Below are 12,500 nucleotides of genomic sequence, written 5' to 3' on the forward strand. Positions count from 1 at the left end.
CGTTGTTGTAATTTATAATACAACAGTATAATTGCTTTTACAGTGGAGGAAACTACATTTTAAAATTGTTCATTTTGCAGAGGTTTTTTAATTGAAAGTGTAACCCTTTGTTCAGTCGATACAGCAGTTCTGGAACTCTTTATTTTTTGTATGTAATAAATGACTGTAAAATGTAGTACATCTTGTTATTATCAGCTAAGTTAACATTACGAAATATCTCTGTTCTCCAGTGCAAAACAAAACTAAGCACTCCTACTTGGTTTGAACATTTGCTTTTTGTACTAAAAGAGTTCTAACATTGCATGTAATAGAAGAACATTCTGATGATGATGGTTATTTGTCTTTTTATAGGGGAAAAAAAATAATGGAACTGGTGATACCTTAAAGTGATAAGCACAGATAGTACTAAGATCTAGTGTCTTCACAGATTAGAGGTAAGTAAAAAAATATAATTCTGCTAGGGATGTCTTCTTCAACCAGCAGTCAAACTTTTTTATGTAACACCCTCACATTAGTTCTTTCCAATGAAAATTTTCTGACTCAAAAAAGCTCTGAAAATGGTATTTATTATTTATTTTCAATTGTGTCCTTTATTTCTCATTTGACTTTCACTTCCTTGATTACTTGCAATGAAAGTGATGCAGTTCTTTAACTTCAAGTTTATGCTTTACATATGAAGGGCAAAATCAGTGTATATTATTAAATTCTACACCTGCCTGCAAAGGTATAATAATGTTTAAAGAACAAAATCTAGTAAAAGCTGGCAATAATCTATATGTTTATGGTTCAATTCATTGTTTTTTAAATTTAGTTGTGCCAAGTTAACACATTGACTAGTAACTAGCTACAGACATACTTTTGTTTTTGCTGTGTTTTGTAGTCAGTCAAGGGTTTAAAATTACAATACTATAAACAAAGTATTGTTAATAAACATTGAAATTAAAACAGTGAAAATTGATGGTCTGGGTCAGACTAATCAAGCACCAGAATATCTAAATATACACTATATTTATTTTGAGAATTTAATTCTTTCCTGTCCAAAAAAATCTAACAGTAGCCAGTCTAAAAAAACGTATTAATCTTAACCATGCTGTTTTTGATGTGGATTCCAACTCAATACCGGTATTTCATATTTTTTTTTTATCTAAACTCACTAATATAAGATTTCAAACTTAAGGCACTGAGAAACCATTGCCATTGATTCACACCATGACTTCTAATTCAAAAGTTGTTGATTGTAGAACAGTTTCATCCTGCAATTAAGATCTGTATCTAGAAATATGCTCCCAACAGTTCTATGATTTTAGTTTATTTCCCTATTTTATTTTTTCAGCTTTCATTTTGGTAATGTTGCTTATTTAATTTAGTAGCTAATTATCTAAAACTCGTTTGCTTCATCTGCTTGACTTGCATCCTAAGCTAAAGTATATATAATTATACAAATGTTCTTTTTCATGTGCATTGGTATTTTTGACTTAATAGATTCATATACTTAGAAAATAAAATGTTGTTAGTTGCTTAGCAATAGGTCTTTTATTAAAATTTTGACCCCGTTAAAGAAGGGTCATATAAGTCAAGTCTTTGTGAGTAGTTTTAGATAAGCGAACATGTTCCTGATGAGTAATGCACTGAGAGGTTGCTGTTCATCTCACATTCCTACATCTTTAAGAAAACACAATGGCAAATGGATGTGAACATTTTGTCTGATTTAAGAAGTGTCTTTTCTATGATTCTAGCTCTATTGTTCTAATACTGTCTGTCAGTATTCAGTAAGCTTATGAATTACTGACATTGTCTTACTGATTTACCTTTTAAATGGCACCTGAGTATTTGCTGAGTGAAGTTAAAGTATACTCAAATACTGCAGAGAGTGAAACAACTTTGGATTTCACATTTTAAATGTAAGCTGTTTCATTACAGAGTAGGTGTAACAATTTTATTACATTTCAGTGCCAAATATTTTTTTTAAGTATGTTCTTATGTAGGAGTGTCCTAAGTAGTTTGGAGAGTTTGAAAGAGGAATGAAACTTTTGAAAATGCAGCCCTTTCTTAATATAATAACCTAAATTTACCTTCCTTATTTTTCTGCAAATGTCACAAATGGTCTAACATTTTACTTTTACATTGATTTCATAATTCAGTACATTTTTTTTTAGGAAGGATATTTTAATACCATGTTTGGAGGTTTATGGAAAAAATCATATTCTGTTTTGGAAACATACATGAATTTTTCTTTTCAGATTATTTTGCCACATAATAATTAAACAAGTAATTTGAAAAGCAATTTTAAGAGAGAATGTGAAGCAATATATAAACCTCTCACATTCACCACAACTTAAAATGTGCATTCTGTTTTAAAATGTTAATTTTTTTGTTTTCTTTTTTGTAATTTTAATGACATTAGTACAAAACAAAAGCGTGTATTATAAGAATGAGTTTGCAAAACTAATTGGAGTTGCAAGAATAGAGGCTTTTTGGCCAGTCGCCTTATAAAGTACCTCTTAACAACATGCTTTTAAAATCTAGTTAGTCAGACAATCACTCTGTTAGGTTTGTAACATATTGTAAGACAAATATTTTCATCATTAGCTGGTTAAACTTTCTAAAGAGTAAAATTTAACAAGAGTCAAATTCAAATGTCCAATGTCACAGACACTTGGTGCATTAATCCTTCAAATCTGCCCATCCTTTTTTTTACATTTGTCTAATCTTTATGGCTTCCTTTGTGAAATCTGTCTTGTCAGTTTTACATTTGTCCATTATTTCAGAACTCTTGTAAAACAATTTATATGAATGATCAGAGTTTGTTATTGCTTATACTGAGGACACATTCAGAATTGGAAAATTAACTGAACTGTCATTTTCTGTTGTCAGTTAATTTTAACCATTCATATATATGACATACAGTGTGCTTTTTCTGCTGTGTTTGTCACATTTGTCAAATTTTACTGTTATGCTATATTTGTTTTCCATAATGAAAAGTATTCTGTTTTGCCTGTACTGCAGGTTTCGACAAATATTTAGAGAAAAACAAAATTAATTTAACAAATGGAGCAGCTCATTTAATAATCTTGGCATACAAGCCAAATAGCCACTTTATTCAAAACATGCCTCGATTTTTACTTACTAGAACTGTTGTTAGTGCTGCCAGTCCATAGTGTCCCACAGTCGTACATGCATAATTGCAGATGTGTGTAAGGTTTTTCTCATGGCCCTGAACTGAATATACCGGTTTGAAAATGAATGGGTGCTCTAACAAACATCTGTGGATGTACTCATTACAATCTGAGAATGAATGTTCCTTTATCTGAACTGTGTTGGACATGGTATTAAAAATGGAATAATCTCATCATCATTTTATCTCCTCTTTCAAGTTTGTGACACTACAAGTTAAATGATTATAACTCCTATCTGATCAGTCACATTATTGTGCTCCCAAAGCACGCACAAATCAATTTTTGTATTACATACAAGTTGCAATAATGAAAGCATATTTGTGTGCTTTTGCCCTTTTATTTTTTAATAATAAGCACAATGCTTTTTTATTACATTCTGAAATCAACCTACCTTGAATACAAAAAGTTTTCAGACGTGACTTCTGCTGTTTTTCTTTTTGACTTGTGTTGTTGATGTGTTGCTGCATCATCATCACTGTGAGTCTTTTTTGTATGTAGTTTATACCAAAGTTTTTCTCATGGTGTTTTATTTCATAAAAAAAGCTAGTATTGTTATGTTTTTGGAATTTTGCTATCTTAGTAGTGAAGTTTCCATTCTTGCGACATTCCTAGTTTTTTGTAATTTATTTTCATGCAAATATGAGTCTTCCAAATTTGCAATGGCAGCAGTAGAAATTATTAAAACATCTCAAGGTTTTGTAGATCTTTAAACCAAAGCTGCTTTAGTAGGTTCTGAAATTTCTAAATTAGCTTAGCTTGATGTTAACCCCAGTGTGACCTGGGCTCAGAATTGTATGTTAATACAGTTACTCCTGTTCAAACTTGGAGTGACTTGAGATGATCTGCTTTACAGTGTTAAGCCTGAATAATTCCCAGGACAGTATTCTGCTGCCATCTAGTGGATGATCAAACATCATTCTGCAAAATAATTGTGACTATTCCTGTGCATTCTGCCCCTTTATGGTAACTCTCTGGTAACCCATCAATTTACAGCAGTGGGGCAGAGGCAAATGGAAAGCTGCAAAGCCAGCTTTAGAACAAAGCTGCTGCCCCGCGACCCGACCTTGGATAAGTGGAAGAGGATGGATGGATGGACTAATATTATTACTTAAGTCTAAACAAATCTCCCTTAACTAGGCTTTGGAGGGCAGTGTCTAGGTTTTCATTGCAACTTATCACTAAGAGTCTAATTTTCTGTTATTGTGCTCTTTGTTTAATTTAATGCCTTGTTTCCTAGCTCCTGGGCTTAGATTTTAAAGGAAATCCTGTTCTTTTGGATAATTTTAGTTGACAGAATACTATTGTTTTATTTGCTCTAAGCATAAGTGGTGTTTAACATGGTTTGTTCATTTACTTTTTACTAGCTGGTAAATAATGAGTACGGTCAGAGATTCATTCATTAATGATTTTGATCATGAAAGCATAATTTCTTCAGGTTAGGAAGAATCAAGTACAGGTATTTGTCAACTTAAGACCATTCGACTTACAACTGCTACCATGTCTCACAGGCAAATTACATTTTTCGCCATGCCAGCTCTGTATGCCGTGACTCATTCATCTCAATCTCAGTTTATTAACTGTAGCGGTTTTGACCATGTTCAGTTAAGTTTGTCTTGCAATTACAGGAAAAAAGCAATTGATTTTAACACAAAAATGAAGATGATCAAGCAGTATCCGGGAGTAAAGAAAGCAAGTGTGATTCCATGTGAATTTAAGTTAACCTTTTATAACCAGTGTTTGCCACACATGCTGTACTGCACTTTCTCTTTGAATCTGGTTAACCTCCTAAGCTTCTCTGTTGTGACTCACGATATGCTGCTTCATGCAAACTGCCACAAAGGGGTAATAAAACCACACAGAACCCTCATCTGTTAATGCGAATTATTAACAGGCTGGAGTTTTAAAACCGAAAACCTATGAGTGTTGAAGCCCTGCTGGTACAATTCCTACTCTCACAGTTAACAAGATCACTGGGAGAGGCTCACATTGGTGATGTAACATAGCACAGACATGGAAAGGATTTGTGAAATTGGTAAGTTTGGTACTCATGCAAGCATCAGTAATAATTAAAAAAAAAAAAAAATATTTACAAAAAATAATAGAAAATCTACACATTGCTAAGAATGATGGTATTAAAGAAAGTAAAGTAAACAATATGACTCAAGGCACTTATTATATAGTACTATACATTTGGTCAGGTTTGAATGCATATACTGGTCTGTCTTATATCCAGACTGACTTATGACCTGTCCGTTAGAACAGGTGGTTGTAGGTTGATGACTACCTGTAATTGGGAAAACACTGTAGTAATTTTAAGCACAGAGTATAATTACAAGTTGAAGTGTGCCTCTAATGAAGATTTCTTGATACCAGTCTATGGCTAACTGCTGTGGACTAATTTCACAGTGAGGAATCACATTGAGTAGGCCTAATCTAAGGATTTTAGATAGTACTAGGGGGTTACACCCTGCTCACTTTGCTCGCCAACACCCCTTTTCTGCTCTGTGCACCAGCCACTATGCATCGCTGTCGCTCGTTTTGTGAAGAGGGGGGATGAACGCGCCCCAAGGAGATGCGGTCGCTCCTCCAAAACCCCTTCTTAAACAGTGATACAATGGGACACAAATACAGGTTTGTTTTTTTTTGTTTTTTTTTAAAACCTCCTCTTTGCTTGATCAGCTGCTGGCTTGCTGCTGTGCCATATGATCTGATATGATCTGCGTCTCGCGCGGCGCTTCGAACATTTAAAAGCCTGTACAGCAGCCGTCTTTGTCATCTACTCTTTGTGTTTTATTTCTGGCCCCAGGTGTGGTTAAATGTCTTGGCACAAAGTCTCATCTTGTGGGACGCGAGTTCTTGATATTTTTTAGTTTATAATTTAAAAACAGAAAAAGAAACTGAAAATCTAACAAAATCACATTAAAGTTCGGTAAATTCTGGAAGGAATAATACCAAATATATATACCCTTGACTAGGGAATCCAGGGATTCCCGGACATTTTTCATTCCTGCATTACTGGGAACGGCCAAGCTCGGATATATAGCGTGTAAAAATTGATCAAGAAATAACAGAGTTATAATTGAAAATAATTAAGTGGCACGTTTTTTTTGCCCACAGTGTAGTGTGTTGCCGATTAATTCAGTGAACAACAGACCAGCAGCAGTCGGTCTCCCGACTTCCACTAAGACTGAGCACAATGGATTGGGAGGAGTCTGCACTCTGCAGCTCACGAATGCCAGGGTGGGGCAGATTTCATTGACGTCTGTCAGACAACAGCTTTGAACAGCAACATGAAATTGCAATGTGTCAGTCTGTTGCATCCGCGTTATCTGTACCAAGAAACCTGCCATCACAAAATGATGACAGGAAACTGGATGCATTAGTAAAAGCTGAAATGTCGGTGTTTCAGAGCAACGGCAAGTGCGGGCATTATTTAGAGCAAGTGTATCAGTATTTGATGACTGTGCCACCTACTTCAGTGGAGGCAGTGCCCGCTTTCTTAGCGGCTGGTTCACCCTGCGTAAATATGCGCTCTCGCTTAAACGACCGCACACTGGACACGCTGTGCTTTCTATGCTCTTATTACCACAACTAACTAGATGCATGTACTTGTATGACAGCATGAACTGCTTGTGGATAAGGTTAGTCGTTTATTGGTGTCAACATATTGCAGTAAGTTTTATTAAAAATAAGTGTTGGTCGTTCCAAAAACCGTTCACATGCGAGATGCCCATGCACTGAGTCATCCCCGGGCGCCCAGGATTCCTGAATTCCCGGGAATGGATAAACCCGTCCAGGAATGGATTCCCTACCCTTGACTTAATAAAAAAGTTGGAGTTGTGCATCCTTTACAAATCACGGTTTACTTTTCTTAAATAAAAAATCAGCTTTTTTTATATAAAAAAAAGGACTTTTTTCCAGTCATTGCCTAGCAAATAAAGTTCTATCTGTCTATCTAAGAGAGTAGTGTATAACATTTCTCTAAACTTGTGTTGCTTTTCTGGTTCATGAGCTTAGTATAATCTTTGTACAGTTTTAAAAGTAGTTTAAATGACCTTACAATATACGGGTTTCTTTTTGGTTTTTTTTAAGAATTTGTTAAAGTAACACCTGTGATGTTTCTTAAGGTGCTACTTCAAAGCAAAATTGAAGATATTTTATTTGAATGTAATTGTATATAATTGTCCAAATTTAACTGTGCTTCCTGTGTCATTTTTGCTCGTATTAGTATAATAAATTAATTGTGCTTCTCTGTAATTATATTTTTTCATGTGTTGTGTTGAGGTGGTCCTTATTTTAGTGGTCAATTTTCTTTTTTTAAACATTAGTCTGCTGTTTTTTGCAAGAACTTTTTTTGTGTAGATTAAAAAAGATGAAACTGTAATACATTGAAAAAGGTACATAAAACTGCTAAACAGACCTAGTTGGAAGAAGGATGTTGTGCCGATTGTCTCAGAGAGCTCATATGAATTAAATACACTATTAACACCAATTGGTATGGAAGAAACATTGATTTTAGAAAAAAGCAATTTTATGCCTTTGAAGGCAATTCAGTCTAAAGGATTTTGCCCTCCTGGTGAGCTGTGAGACTTGTAGATTATAGAAATAATTGGCAACAGAAAAGGTTAATATAAATGGAAATTTGATTAGATTAGTTCACTATCCAGTAATTTTGACAGTGTTTCTTTTATTAGACATTTTTATTTTTTAGCTATTTATTTTGAAATGACATTAACTCAGAAGAATGTGGGTGCTCTGCACAGCTGTTTGTAAGTGCAGAAAGCACAACAAGCAAAAAATAAACCTAAATAACATATTAGAAAATATTTTCTTTTTGCAAACAACAGACCTGACATTTTAGAGGTCCTAAACTGAAAGATTGGTTACAAAAATGAAATGTCAGGGTTTTCACTTATCTCACTGAATACTTTGATTACTATAGGACCAAGAGATTTGCTACTCATACTTGCAAAACTGATGATCAGGGTTTAGGTTTTCTGACAACTTGTACTATGTATGAATTTAGTATGACTGTACTATTTGCTCATCAATTCATGAAATGTCAGTTACTCTTTGCTTTGCATTTCTTCAAATATTTTACTTTAACAAAGTGCAAAATAATTGATACTCATCTTGAATTAATCAAAATAAAAAGCTAACACAAACATTAAGTCATTATTGAGACACTAAAGGAACTGATTATTATATGTTACACATTTCTGTGCTGTTTATCGTGTATGCTAGTTTTGATTTCCTCTAGATTTAACTGAGGCATTCAGCACGTGTAAATGAAAATTCATAACCTTGTTTTAGATTAGCTTTTACTACCTCACTCCATTCAATGTGGTGTTGTCTTTAACATCCACATTTGAGAAACAGTGTGAGATTGTGCATTGTGAACTCTCCATATTATGTTCAAAATAGGCTCTCATCTAGTGCTAAATGTTATGTTACAACTGCATACATATTACAATAAATAAGCAGTAGCAAGTTTAATACATTCAGCTACTTAGTAATAAATGCTTAACTTGAATTTCTTATTACCATATTTAGAATGCCACACGATGGCATGAGAAATGATTGCTGTCAAAAGCACTCAGTCACAAATACACCTCTATGGATAAAAGTATTGAGATAAGTATTACTTTTTGAATTCAGGTGTTTTAGTCATACCCATTACCACAGGTGTATAAAATCAAGCACCTAGCCATGTAGTCTCCATTTACAAACATTTGTGAAACAAAATGGGTTATTCTGAAGAGCTCAGTTACTTCAAGCATGGTACTGTGATAGGACGCCACCTTTGCAATTAGACGGTTCATGAAATTTCATCCCTGCTGATTATTAAAAAGTGGAAGTGTTTTTGATTAACAGCAACTCGGCTACGAAGTGGGAAGACCACATAAAGTCACAGAGCAGGGTCAATGACTCATGAGGTGCATAGTGTGTAAAAAGTCACCAACACTCTGCTGATTCCATAGCTAAAGAGTTCCAAACTTCCATTGGCATTAATGTAAGCACAAAAACTTAATGGAATTGGTTTCCATGGCCCAGCACCTACATGCAAACCTCAAACCACCAAGTCAAATGCCAAGCATAGGATGGAGTGAAGTAAAGTACACCGTCACTGGACTGTGGAGCAGTGGGAACTTGTTCTATGGAGTGACAAATCACTGACAAATTCTCTGTTCTCTGAGTCAGTGACCATTACTGACTGACTACATTGTGACAACTGTGAAGTTTGGTGGAGGAGGGATAATGCCGTGGGGCTGTTTTCAGGGTTTGTGTTAGGCCCCTTACTTCAAGGGAAGGGCAATCTTAATTCTTCAGCATACCAAGACAATTTGGATAATGCTATGCTTCCAACTTTGCAGGAACAGTTTGGGGAAGGCCCATTTCTATTTCAGCATGACTGTGCCCCAGTGCACAAAACAAGGTCCATAAAGACATGGTTGGATGAGTTTGGTGTGGAAGTACTTGACTGGCCAACACAGAGCCCTGACCTCAACCCTGTGAAACACCTTTGGGATGAACTAGGATTGAGATTTCAAGCCAGGCCTTCTTGTCCAACATCAATGCCTGACCTTATAAATGCCCTACAGAATGAATGGGCACCAATTCTTACAGAAACACTCCACAAAGCCTTCCAAGAAGAGTGGATGCTGTTATAGTTGCAAAGGATGGACCAGCTCCATATTGAAGTCTATGTATTTGAATGCAATGTCAGTAAATTCCCTGTCAGTATAATGGTCAGGTGTCCCAATAATTTTGTTCAGCTAGTGGACAAAATAAGTGAAGAAGAAAGTGTGCTGTGAAAAATGCATTTGGGTAGTAAATTCCCATTTGAGATGGGTGTATTTACTGTAATTTTTTTTTTTTAATAAAAATAGTATGTTTTTATGAAGATGTGACTAAACAAAGCATAATGTGGATGGAAATACTATACATTATTGACGAGAAACCGCAAAACCATGTGAATAAAAAAGGTAACTGTACTGTGAGTTTATGTGCAGTAGCAGGCAACAACTCTTAAAAGTGTTGCCTTTCCAGATGTCTGCATTAATTGATATAGGTTTCAGCTTAGCTGGGCACATCTTGATTTGGAAGTAAAAGTATGCAGTATGGCAAAAAAAAAAAAAAAATTTGTAGAAACTAGTATATATTTTTCTTCTTATAAGAAATAACATGCATTAATCATAAATTGTTCACAAAATGATGCCAGTTATAGCTTTCAAAATTCTGTTAATGCTTCGCTACTGAAATGGAATCAATAGCAGATATTCACATCTACAGCTGGGATTGATGAAAGTTTTTAGTGTCTTTCTCTAATTTTCACTTACTTACTCACAGCACCAAGAAGCAACTAAAGAATACACACAAATCTCCCTTTTTCAGATTACCAGCTTTAAACATACATGTTGCCAACAGCGCTTACATCTGTGCATGTACTTACGGGGGTCTAGAGCCATCACCGACTCCCCAATCACACCGAACCACATATCACTCTGATCAATATTCATAAAGAGCTCACTTATTACAAACTGTTCACGTACAAATCCATACACAAAGAAAATACCTTTAAGACACCAGTACACAGTCATAAAATCACGTCACATTTCCTTTGCACATATTTGCATGTTTTGTGAAAAGATGCATTTTACATTTAAATGCAGCTGCATGTTTTTCACTGATTTTTAACGTATTGGTAAAACTTTTTTCTTTCTTTACTAACTTTACTTATCCACACAAGGGATTTCCCAACACCATGGAAATGCGAGAAATGCTGTGCCTCACTTTACATGAAAGAGAAGTGATCTGCAAATTACTTAACTAAATAATCAATTGGAAATCTCCTTGAGGGGGGGATTGCTGTTCATGCGTGAGAAACAAGACAGAGCTAGGACTGCTAATAATGTTCATCCCCCCATTTCATTTATGTGATGTCTTCTGATGCATTTTCCTTAGCAGCAGACTTTCATGTTCACTTTTTGATTAGTCTGATTGTCATTGTTTGCTTGAAGAGAATGGCATTTTTGAAATGGCATATAGAACACATTAAGATTGGCACCAGCACCCACATAAGTTACCTTGGCTCAGCAATTCAAAATGATAAAACTAATTGCATATGTAATAAGATAATTGGGCATATGCTGAGTGACACCAAGCTGTCCAAATATTAATTATTTTGGATTGCACAACTAATTTTTGTCATAAGGAGCAAGCAACTCTAATTGTTAAGAACGGGAGGAATTTTGCTTTCTCTTGTCCTGGACAGACCTGAGGAACTGACTATTCCTTTTGATGACTGGAGAGGGCAACCATACATTATAGCAGTGGTGCCAACATGAAGTGGAAGCACAAAGGTGTGCAATACTGCTGCTAAATTCTTGTGCTTTCTTTGTGCCAAGTGCTGCTCACACCCTATATTTAGTGATAGTCAATACAGCCATAAGCTCAAGCGATGCCTTCTTTGGACATCTGCAAAACCTTTCTAGCTTTTTTTCAGCTGTACCTTAAAGGTGGACTGTTTTGGTGAAACATGTAAATCTTACAATGTGGTTATGGTAAATGGCTGCTATACTCTGCAAGCTGATTTTTTTTTTTTTAAACAAAAAAGAAGGAAAAGAAATTATTGGAATTAATTAAAACGCATGTGTCATCCACTGGTCGGGACGCTCGTTTTCCATGGCTGCTGTAGAGACCTAAAATGTGTGTCCTCTGACTGCTGATTACAAAATTAACACCGGAGAGGTAAAAATATGTAAAATTGATTTTGAAAGGTTGTAGATATAGTTTTCTATCTAATCTTCTCCACCATGTGTCTTCATCCTATCCCCTATAGGCAACACTCATTTCCATGGCTGGAGCAGATCCATGGGCTTGTGTGCACACTGTTTGCTGCTTTCAAAATGAACCCTGGATAACTAATATTATCTGAAATCAATGGTAAAAGATTGATGAAAGTCTTCTACATCACTTTCAAGTCTACTGTTTCCCATTGTCCTCTCCATATGAAAACGTTATAAAAGACTGTCTGATAGGCTTATTAAAGAAACTGTGCACAATTTGAACTGCCTGGTGTTCATTTTGTAATGGACCACTGCAGATGAGGAATGCCACAGGCTACTAAAAGTTTTTAAAATACATTTGATGAGTTTTAATCTTCCATGAAAAACGGTGCACAGAACTCCTATGTGTTTTATAGGATAATTGCACCTGCTGTGAAAATGAGATTCCTCTCCAATGTACAGGGGTGAAAGGGTGGGTGTGGTAGGAAATTTATTTATTTATTTATTTATATAGAACTATATTTCATTCCAATAG

At 35.1% G+C, this 12,500-nt stretch overlaps 1 protein-coding gene and 1 pseudogene across 11 annotated transcripts in view; both read left to right on the forward strand.

Annotated features, from left to right (window-relative positions):
• The window catches only part of foxp2 (forkhead box P2), a 525,031-nt gene that overhangs the window by 232,505 nt on the left and 280,026 nt on the right, over positions 1-12,500 (forward strand). For all 11 annotated transcript variants that reach the window (XM_039760959.1, XM_039760966.1, XM_039760965.1 and 8 more), the window contains exon 3: positions 352-434. The gene's annotated coding sequence lies outside the window, so the exon portion shown is untranslated. The remainder of the gene's footprint in view (positions 1-351; positions 435-12,500) is intronic.
• LOC120534545 overlaps positions 1-12,500 on the forward strand; it is a 56,112-nt pseudogene that overhangs the window by 4,842 nt on the left and 38,770 nt on the right.

This window comes from Polypterus senegalus, chromosome 8, assembly GCF_016835505.1.
Source record: "Polypterus senegalus isolate Bchr_013 chromosome 8, ASM1683550v1, whole genome shotgun sequence".
NCBI classification, from domain to species: Eukaryota; Metazoa; Chordata; class Cladistia; order Polypteriformes; family Polypteridae; genus Polypterus; species Polypterus senegalus.